At 38.9% G+C, this 8,543-nt stretch overlaps 1 pseudogene; it reads right to left on the bottom strand.

Moving 5' to 3' along the window:
* Nucleotides 1–5,060: 5,060 nt before the first annotated feature.
* LOC127077189 (uncharacterized) lies at nucleotides 5,061–5,160 on the bottom strand (annotated as a pseudogene).
* Between the last annotated feature and the right edge of the window lie 3,383 nt (nucleotides 5,161–8,543).

Below are 8,543 nucleotides of genomic sequence, written 5' to 3'. Positions count from 1 at the left end.
AAGGATGGATCGGTTGTTCTGAAGGAGATAACACCTGCAACTCCACCATATCCTCCAGGCTACGACGCTAATGCTCACTGTGAGTATCACATGGGTGCTCCAGGGCACACAATAGAGAACTGTAAGGCCTTCAAACACAAGGTCCAAGACCTGATTGACAGTAAGGCAGTTACTTTCACGCCAGTGAGGCCAAATGTCACGACAAATCCCATGCCAGCGCATGCAGAGTCGAGTGAAGCTCGAAGGTAAAGCTTCCCACCGGCCTGAACAAGCAGAGATTCCGACGAAGAATCCGAAGATGAAGGCTTGCTCATTTGAATGAAGGTGATCATTATGCCATTTTTTACCATTTCACATTCTTGTAATATTGATCTTGTTTGTCTAAGTACGATATTGCTTTAAACGTTATTTGTATTTGGTTTTATTAATGTGATGATTATGCATGTTTTGAATCAATCTTTCATATTCACTCATCTATCACATTTGCAAAGCACAAACACAAACTTTTCCACTTCACCTCCTTTATCGCACTACTGTTAGTAAATGTTGGAAGGAGGATGACGAAAACAAAATACTCATAATTGATGACTGTATGCTTTTGGATAAGATCCTACTGATGATATACAGGCATTATTCCAAATCCCCAAACACCGGAGAAATAAGGAGTTAATCCCTAGTCAACCACTTCGAGCCTAGAAGTAGGAGTTTCTTTCATATCTAAAAAACCCTTACGCTTAACCTGGGGCAGGGTAATGTTCAGTTGATCTAACTACACTTTCGAATTACAAGATGAAATATCCCATACCAATCACATGATATTCTTCGCACACATCCTGAAGTGTCGAAGGAACCATATAAATCCAAATTTTATGTCGGTTGTGTAGCGGTGTATTCGTCACTTTATGATTTATTGACTAAATCAAAAGCAAAGCATACAAAGAATCGAGTCGCCACCGCACTTTTATTTATCCAAAGGAATGGCTAAAAAGCGAACAAAAGCCTAAGAAGTTTTACACATAGAAAACTAATGAAAAGGTCAGAGGTCTGGGTAAGGGGTTAATTACGCAATGGGAAGGTGTTAGTCACCCAAACCGTCCTAGGTACTCCTAGGGAACCTCTTTTCACACTTGTCGTATAAAAAAGTTTATTTGTTTATGACATATTGTGCAAACAATGATGGAAGGGATGAGAAAAGAATATACAAATTAGTTATTTTTGTGTTTGAATGGATGAACCCGTTGCCTACGTACCTTTCCATGGAAGGTAAGGATCAAAACGCCGTAGTTCGGCTAAAAGATTTCCAAAATATGAGTGGGTTCATTTTAAAACAAAAGCCCTAAGGTCTTTCGTTATCCACGGGAGAAAACTCAACCTTATACAAACAACAAGTCCACCATGTGAGAAAAGCTTCAGCTTGCTAGTGAGGGGTTAACCCTATAATAAGCAAGGAAGTCTTACAATTCAATCACTAAGGACAAGAAGGTGAGATTAACATCAACCAACTAGGATAAATCAAACCTATGGCTAATGTATGAAAACTTATCAAGAATGGACAAAGCCACAAAACAATTGAATGAGTTGGATTAACCAATTAGGATTTATTCACAAAAGATGGTCAAAGTATGATTAGAATTCAATTCAAAGAAGTATAATGAAATGGATTGAAAAATCAAAGGCCTAAGGCCTAGGTTTCTAATTCGAAAAGAGATGAAAATGTTTGCACAATATTTTTCAGAGTTGAGATTAGCATGCAAATGGAGGTTTAAAGAAACAAAAGGTGGGTGGGTGAGGGAGTAAAACTTCTTAGATGTTCACCTCCTGAAATCATATGTAGATGATTCAAGTGATTCCTTTGGAATAGGCAACAATGCAAATAAGCAAATGAGCAAAGCAAACGGATACCGGATGCCAATCAATGGACTTACACCAATCTTACAAACAAACATGGATACCGGATACCAATCAATGGATTTACACCAATCTCACAAACAAAGGTGGATACCGGATACCAATCAATGGATTTACACCAATCTCCTAAAACAAACATGGATATCAGATGTCAATCAATGGACTTACACCAATCTCCCACAACAAAATAACAAGGATACCAGATGCCAATCAATGGACTTATACTAGTCTCCTACCATATCATAGGAACAACTGCCAAGTAATGGACTTATGCTTGTCTCCTCCATGGACAAAGCAAAATGCTATAAAGCAAAGCTTATGAAATGATATACAAATGATGATGATAAATGCACTAAGGCACACTCAAGCAGATATGCACCGATGAATCAAGTAAGCAGACAAACAAGTCAATTAGCACACACTATATACAATCAATTAGGCTCAAGCAAGGTTAGACTTTAAAGTCAACTGGAATGGGGTAAGTTGCACTCTTAACCTTAACATTGAGAGTTAAGGTGAAGCAGATGAAATGGAGATGAGGGGTGTGCCTCATAGCTCTTATCCCTGGTCAGGGAGAGCATTGAATAATAGAATGTGTGGGAGTTCAGAAAGTTGGAACTCTTCTCCATAAATGATATGACTCTATAAGATCTTGAGTTAATATCCACAATGCATCAACATGTTATGTGAGCAAAGGGATGACACACTGAATAGTAGGAGATGGACTACTGATAACACGAAATTATATCATATTTTAGGACTTAATTCCATTAAATTCTATGACTATTTATTTCGGTTTACTGCATTTTATGAGATATTACGTGGTATTTTCTTCCTATTTGTCTCAGGTAGTCTATTTTGAAGAACAAGTGAAAATGGAAGAAAAGGAGGTGCAAAAAGGAGAGAAAAGGAACCAAATGCCAAAGCCCAGCCCAAAGCGCACAAGTCACCAATGCTGTGCCTGTGACGGACGTCACAGGGTGCGTGACGAGCGTCACGCAAAGCAGCCTTGTGACGGACGTCACACATGGTGTGACGAGCGTCACACCGTTCCACTATTTTTTTGGCGCAAGTAACGCCCTCAGAAGACTTGAAGAAGAGACGTTGAGGAGTTTGTGTCCTATATCCACGCCGTGCATTTAGCCACGTTGAAGAACTTGAGAAACAGAAAGCAGTTACCAGCACCAATATAAATAGCTATCTCTAAAACCTAAAAGGGGTTCCTCGGTTTTTCCACGCTCATATTGCCGAAGCTTTGCCAATTTTCTTTTCACGCTTTTGCTTATTTTTTCTTTTCCAGCAACTTAACATCGTTTATTTTATTTATTTCTTTTGCAAGTTCTACATTCTTTTTCCCTTGCGATTTACCTTTCCCCTTTTAGCATTTAGATATTTTTCGCATAATAGTTTCTACACCGGAAACTATTGTGCAACTTTTTATCGGATCTAACCTTACGTTAGATTCTAGTTTTATTTCCTTGGTTTAATTTATTGTTTAATTGAAGAATCGAAGAACAAATCCTACCGGCTTGTGGTGGAGTGTTCAAGACTATTGTATTACGCATTCAGGTTCTTTAATCATTATTTAATATTTTGTTTTATTATTTATCTATATTATCTGCCTGGAATGAGTCTGTTTATGCATGATATGTATGCTTGTTTATTTAGCATGTCTGGCTAATTCGCCTAGGTATCGGTATGTAAAGTAAGCAGAATAAGGGATCAAGACTGAGTCGGTCTATTTAAACTTAAAATTAAAATCAATCTTTTTACGGTCTCAACTTACAGGTTTAATAACAAGATTTTTTACAAAAAGTAAAGGACATAAAGAAGTTAAAATCAATAGAGCGAGAGTTTGAGGTTTTAACTGGACAGTGTAAGTTAGGCATTAATTCTAGATCAGGGCGAGAGCAAGTTTTAGAGTTAATTAAATTCTGACCTTTTCCAAAAAGTATTTTTAAAGATTGAATGTGAGGACGAGAGTTAAGCATTTGGATTTAATTGTATAACCTAAGTCAACAGAGCGAGAGTTTGAGATAAGGGTGTTTAAAACGGTCAGTGTTTTCTTAAAAAGAGTTTCTGCAACTTTATTGCTTTCAAAATATGGTTTTTGACTTAATTATAAGTGACAGCTACATTAATATAAAATCATGGTTTATTCAACAGAGCGAGAGTTTGAGATAAAACCTTTAACCAATAAAGTTAACTGAAACGATTTACTTTAAAACCAAGAAACCGACAAAGACTTGATTCCCTAGTTTTGACGAACTACATACCGATATCCGTTTTATTAATATTTAATCTAGATCTTAGTTTAGCCTTTAGTTTTTCCCCAAACAATCAAACATTTTTCACCTTAGATTTACGTAGTAACCTTAGATAACGGTATATCGATTCATAAGTCCCTGTGGGATCGATATCTTTTAAAACTACGCGATAGAACTGTGCACTTGCAGTTTGTATCCCATTCTCGACTCACGCAGTCGAGCGATCAAGTTTTTGGCGCCGTTGCCGGGGACTTTTATTTAATCGATATCGTAACTCTTCCGTTACGCTGTAGAGACTAAGGTTTCTTTTTCTTCTATTCTTTCTTTCGTTGATTTGTATGCCACGCACTCGCTCACAAGGCGAACCGCTCTATCTACGAATCAACGATATCGAACTATATCTCCGAGTCTTACGACGAATTCGGGAATATCGTGCTGAAAACAATCTCCCTCCTATCGAACTTCCTGATATCAAAAACCTTTTTCCTTCGATACCCGAGATGGCAGAACCAGCTCGTGCTCTTAGAGATTACGCCGCTCCATCGCAAGATGAACCACATTCAAGTATTGCTCCGCCCGCAATCGAAGCAAACAACTTCGAACTTAAACCTTCGCTGTTGCAGGCTGTGCAACAGAACCAATTCTCTGGAAATCTTACCGAAGATCCAAACCTTCATTTATCCGTATTTGTTCAATACGCTGATACTGTTAAAGCTAATGGTGTCACTTCAGAGGCAATTCGACTTCGTCTTTTTCCTTTCTCCTTAAGAGATAGCGCTAGAAGATGGCTTCAATCTCTTCCTTCCAACTCAGTCACCACCTGGAACGAGTTGAAGAAAGTTTTTCTTGCCCGATATTTTCCGCCAAGCAAAACAGCTATGTTAAGAGCCCAGATAAACGGATTTAAACAGAAAGACAACGAGTCTCTTTTCGAAGCATGGGAAAGATACAAAGACATGATGAGACTTTGCCCACACCATGGTTTGGAAGACTGGTTAGTAATTCACACATTTTATAATGGTCTCTTATACAACACAAGGTTAACAATAGACGCCGCTGCAGGTGGTGCACTAATGAACAAACCTTATGCTGATGCTTACCAGCTTATCGAGAGCATGGCCCAAAACCACTATCAGTGGGGAACCGAACGAACAACGGTGGAAAAACCTCAACCGAAAACTGGCATGTACGAGATAAGTAACCTTGATCACGTCAATGCAAAAGTGGATGCTTTGGTCCAAAAATTGAAAGTTTAAACGTATCACCTCCAGCCGCCGTGGTTGCTATAACTCAGAATTGCGAGGTCTGTGGAATCCAAGGCCACACTCCTGCGGAATGTCAACTCTTGACTGGAATCCAAGCAGAGCAAGTAAACTATGCTCAAGGAAGCCCCTATTCGAATACCTATAACCCAAATTGGAAGAACCATCCAAACTTTTCATATAAGAGTAATAATGCTTTATACGCACCTGGACAGTCTCCAAATCAAGCCCCATCTATACCACCGGGATATCAGAAACCGAATCCATCCATGCCTAACAATAATACCCCTAGAAAATCCAACTTGGAAATCATGATGGAAAACTTTATAGCTTCCCAACAACAAACCAATAAAGATTTCTTAAACCAGAACATACATACTGGCGAACAACTTAAACAACTAGCAAGCAAAGTAGATGCCTTGGCTACCCATAACAAAATGCTGGAAACACAAATATCTCAAGTAGCTCAACAACAAGCACCTACTGCTGCACCAACTGGTACATTCCCTGGACAGCCCCAACCTAATCCGAGAAGCCAAGCTCATGCAATTATATTAAGAAGCGGAACGGAAGTGGAAGGACCGTCTGATCCAAGGATAGAAAACCAAAACCCTAAGAAATCAACTGAGGAAAGTGAACCTAAGGAAAAGGAAGAGAGTAATAAGGAAACCCTAGAAAAGAAGGAACCTTATGTACCTCCACCACCTTACAAACCACCTATACCTTACCCTCAAAGGCTTGTTAAAACCAAAGATGCGGGCCAATTTAGAAAATTTGTTGATCTCCTTAAACAATTAAACGTTACAATTCCGTTTACCGAAGCTATTACACAGATGCCCTCATATGCTAAATTCTTAAAAGAAATTCTTTCTAATAAGAGGAAACTTGAGGATAGCGAAACCGTTACACTCCCTGCCGAATGTAGCGCTATAATCCAAAACATGCCTCCTAAACTCAAGGATCCGGGTAGTTTCTCTATATCCTGTCACATAGGAAAATTTGTCATCGACAAAGCCTTATGCGATTTAGGAGCCGGAATTAGCGTTATGCCTTTATCCATATGTAGGAAACTGGAAATGGGAGAATTAAGACCGACCAAAATGTCCGTGCAACTAGCAGATCGTTCCATCAAATATCCTGTAGGAATCCTTGAAAACGTTCCCGTACGCATAGGTCAGTTTTACATTCCCACTGACTTCACAATTATGGACATTAGAGAAGATGATACTACACCTATTATACTAGGAAGACCATTCTTAGCAACTGCCGGTGCAATCATAGACGTAAAACGAGGACGACTCACCTTCGAAGTAGGTGAAGAGAAAATTGAATTCATTCTTTCCCAATTCTTGAAAGCACCTGCAATAGAAGATACATGTTACTTCATGGATATCATCGATGAATGCATAAAAGAAGCAGAGTTAGGAGAAGACAAATCATCAGACTATCTTTTAGAGGACAAATCTAACCAATGCTTAGCAATAACACCGGACCCTACGCAATGTCTTAACAAACCAACCCCTGATTTGAAAACACTTCCCAAAAATCTGAGATATGAATTCCTAGACTTAGAACTTGAACGACCTGTGATAGTTAATGCAGATCTAGGAAGACTCGAAACAGAAAAACTCTTACATATCTTAAGGAAATATCCAACCGCACTAGGATACCACATCACCGATCTTAAAGGAATAAGCCCTTCTATTTGTATGCACCGCATCATGTTAGAAGAAGACTGTAAAACCTCTAGGGAACACCAGAGAAGACTAAATCCGATCCTAAGTGAGGTAGTAAAGAAAGAAATAACCAAGTTATTGGAAGCAGGTATTATATATCCTATATCTGATAGCAAATGGGTCAGTCCTGTACACGTTGTACCAAAGAAAGGAGGCATAACCGCTATTGAAAACGAAAAAGGAGAAACTATAACTAAACGAATCGAATCGGGATGGCGAATGTGCATTGATTATAGGAAACTAAACAAAGCAACCCGAAAAGATCATTTCCCTTTACCATTCATTGACCAAATGTTAGAACGATTAGCAAAACATTCACATTTCTGTTATCTAGACGGTTATTCAGGCTTCTTTCAAATACCAATTCACCCTGATGACCAAGAAAGGACAACGTTCACATGCCCTTTTGGTACCTTCGCTTATAGACGAATGCCGTTTGGTTTGTGTAATGCCCCTGCGACCTTTCAAAGATGCATGATGGCAATTTTCGCCGACTTTCTCGAAAACATCATGGAAGTATTTATGGATGACTTTTCTGTATACGGACAAAGTTTCGAAGAATGCCTTGAAAACCTAGAAAGAGTTCTTGAGCGATGTGTAAAAGTAAACTTAGTACTTAATTGGGAAAAGTGCCACTTTATGGTACAAGAAGGAATTGTTTTAGGACACATCATCTCGAACAGAGGAATTGAAGTAGACAAAGCCAAAATAGAGGTAATCGAAAATCTTCAACCCCCAAGAACCGTGAGGGAAGTACGAAGCTTTTTAGGACACGCCGGTTTTTACCGACGATTCATCAAAGACTTCTCTAAGATAACTAAACCCTTAACCGGACTGTTGATGAAAGATGCCGAATTCATATTCGACGATAACTGTTTAAAAGCATTTCAAACTCTTAAACAAGCATTGATCTCAGCACCCATAATGCAGACACCAGACTGGGATGAACCATTCGAAATAATGTGCGATGCCAGTGATTATGCTGTAGGTGCTGTTTTAGGACAAAGAAAGGATAAAAAGCTTCACGTTATATATTACGCTAGCAGAACCCTGGATGAAGCGCAAATGAATTACGCCACTACCGAGAAAGAACTCCTAGCAGTGGTATTTGCGCTAGATAAATTTCGTTCTTACTTGGTAGGAGCCAAAATAATAGTCTACACTGATCACGCTGCTATCAGGTACCTTCTAACAAAAAAAGATGCTAAACCTAGACTCCTAAGATGGATCTTGTTGCTACAAGAATTCGACTTAGAAATCAAGGACAAGAAAGGAACTGAAAACGTAGTAGCAGACCACCTCTCTAGACTTGAGAACCTTGAACCGGAAAGAACATCAATTAATGATGATTTCTCGTATGACAAACTTAT

This window comes from Lathyrus oleraceus, chromosome 4 (genome assembly GCF_024323335.1).
Source record: "Lathyrus oleraceus cultivar Zhongwan6 chromosome 4, CAAS_Psat_ZW6_1.0, whole genome shotgun sequence".
NCBI classification, from domain to species: Eukaryota; Viridiplantae; Streptophyta; class Magnoliopsida; order Fabales; family Fabaceae; genus Lathyrus; species Lathyrus oleraceus.
This window is presented reverse-complemented; position numbering and strand designations above follow the sequence as displayed.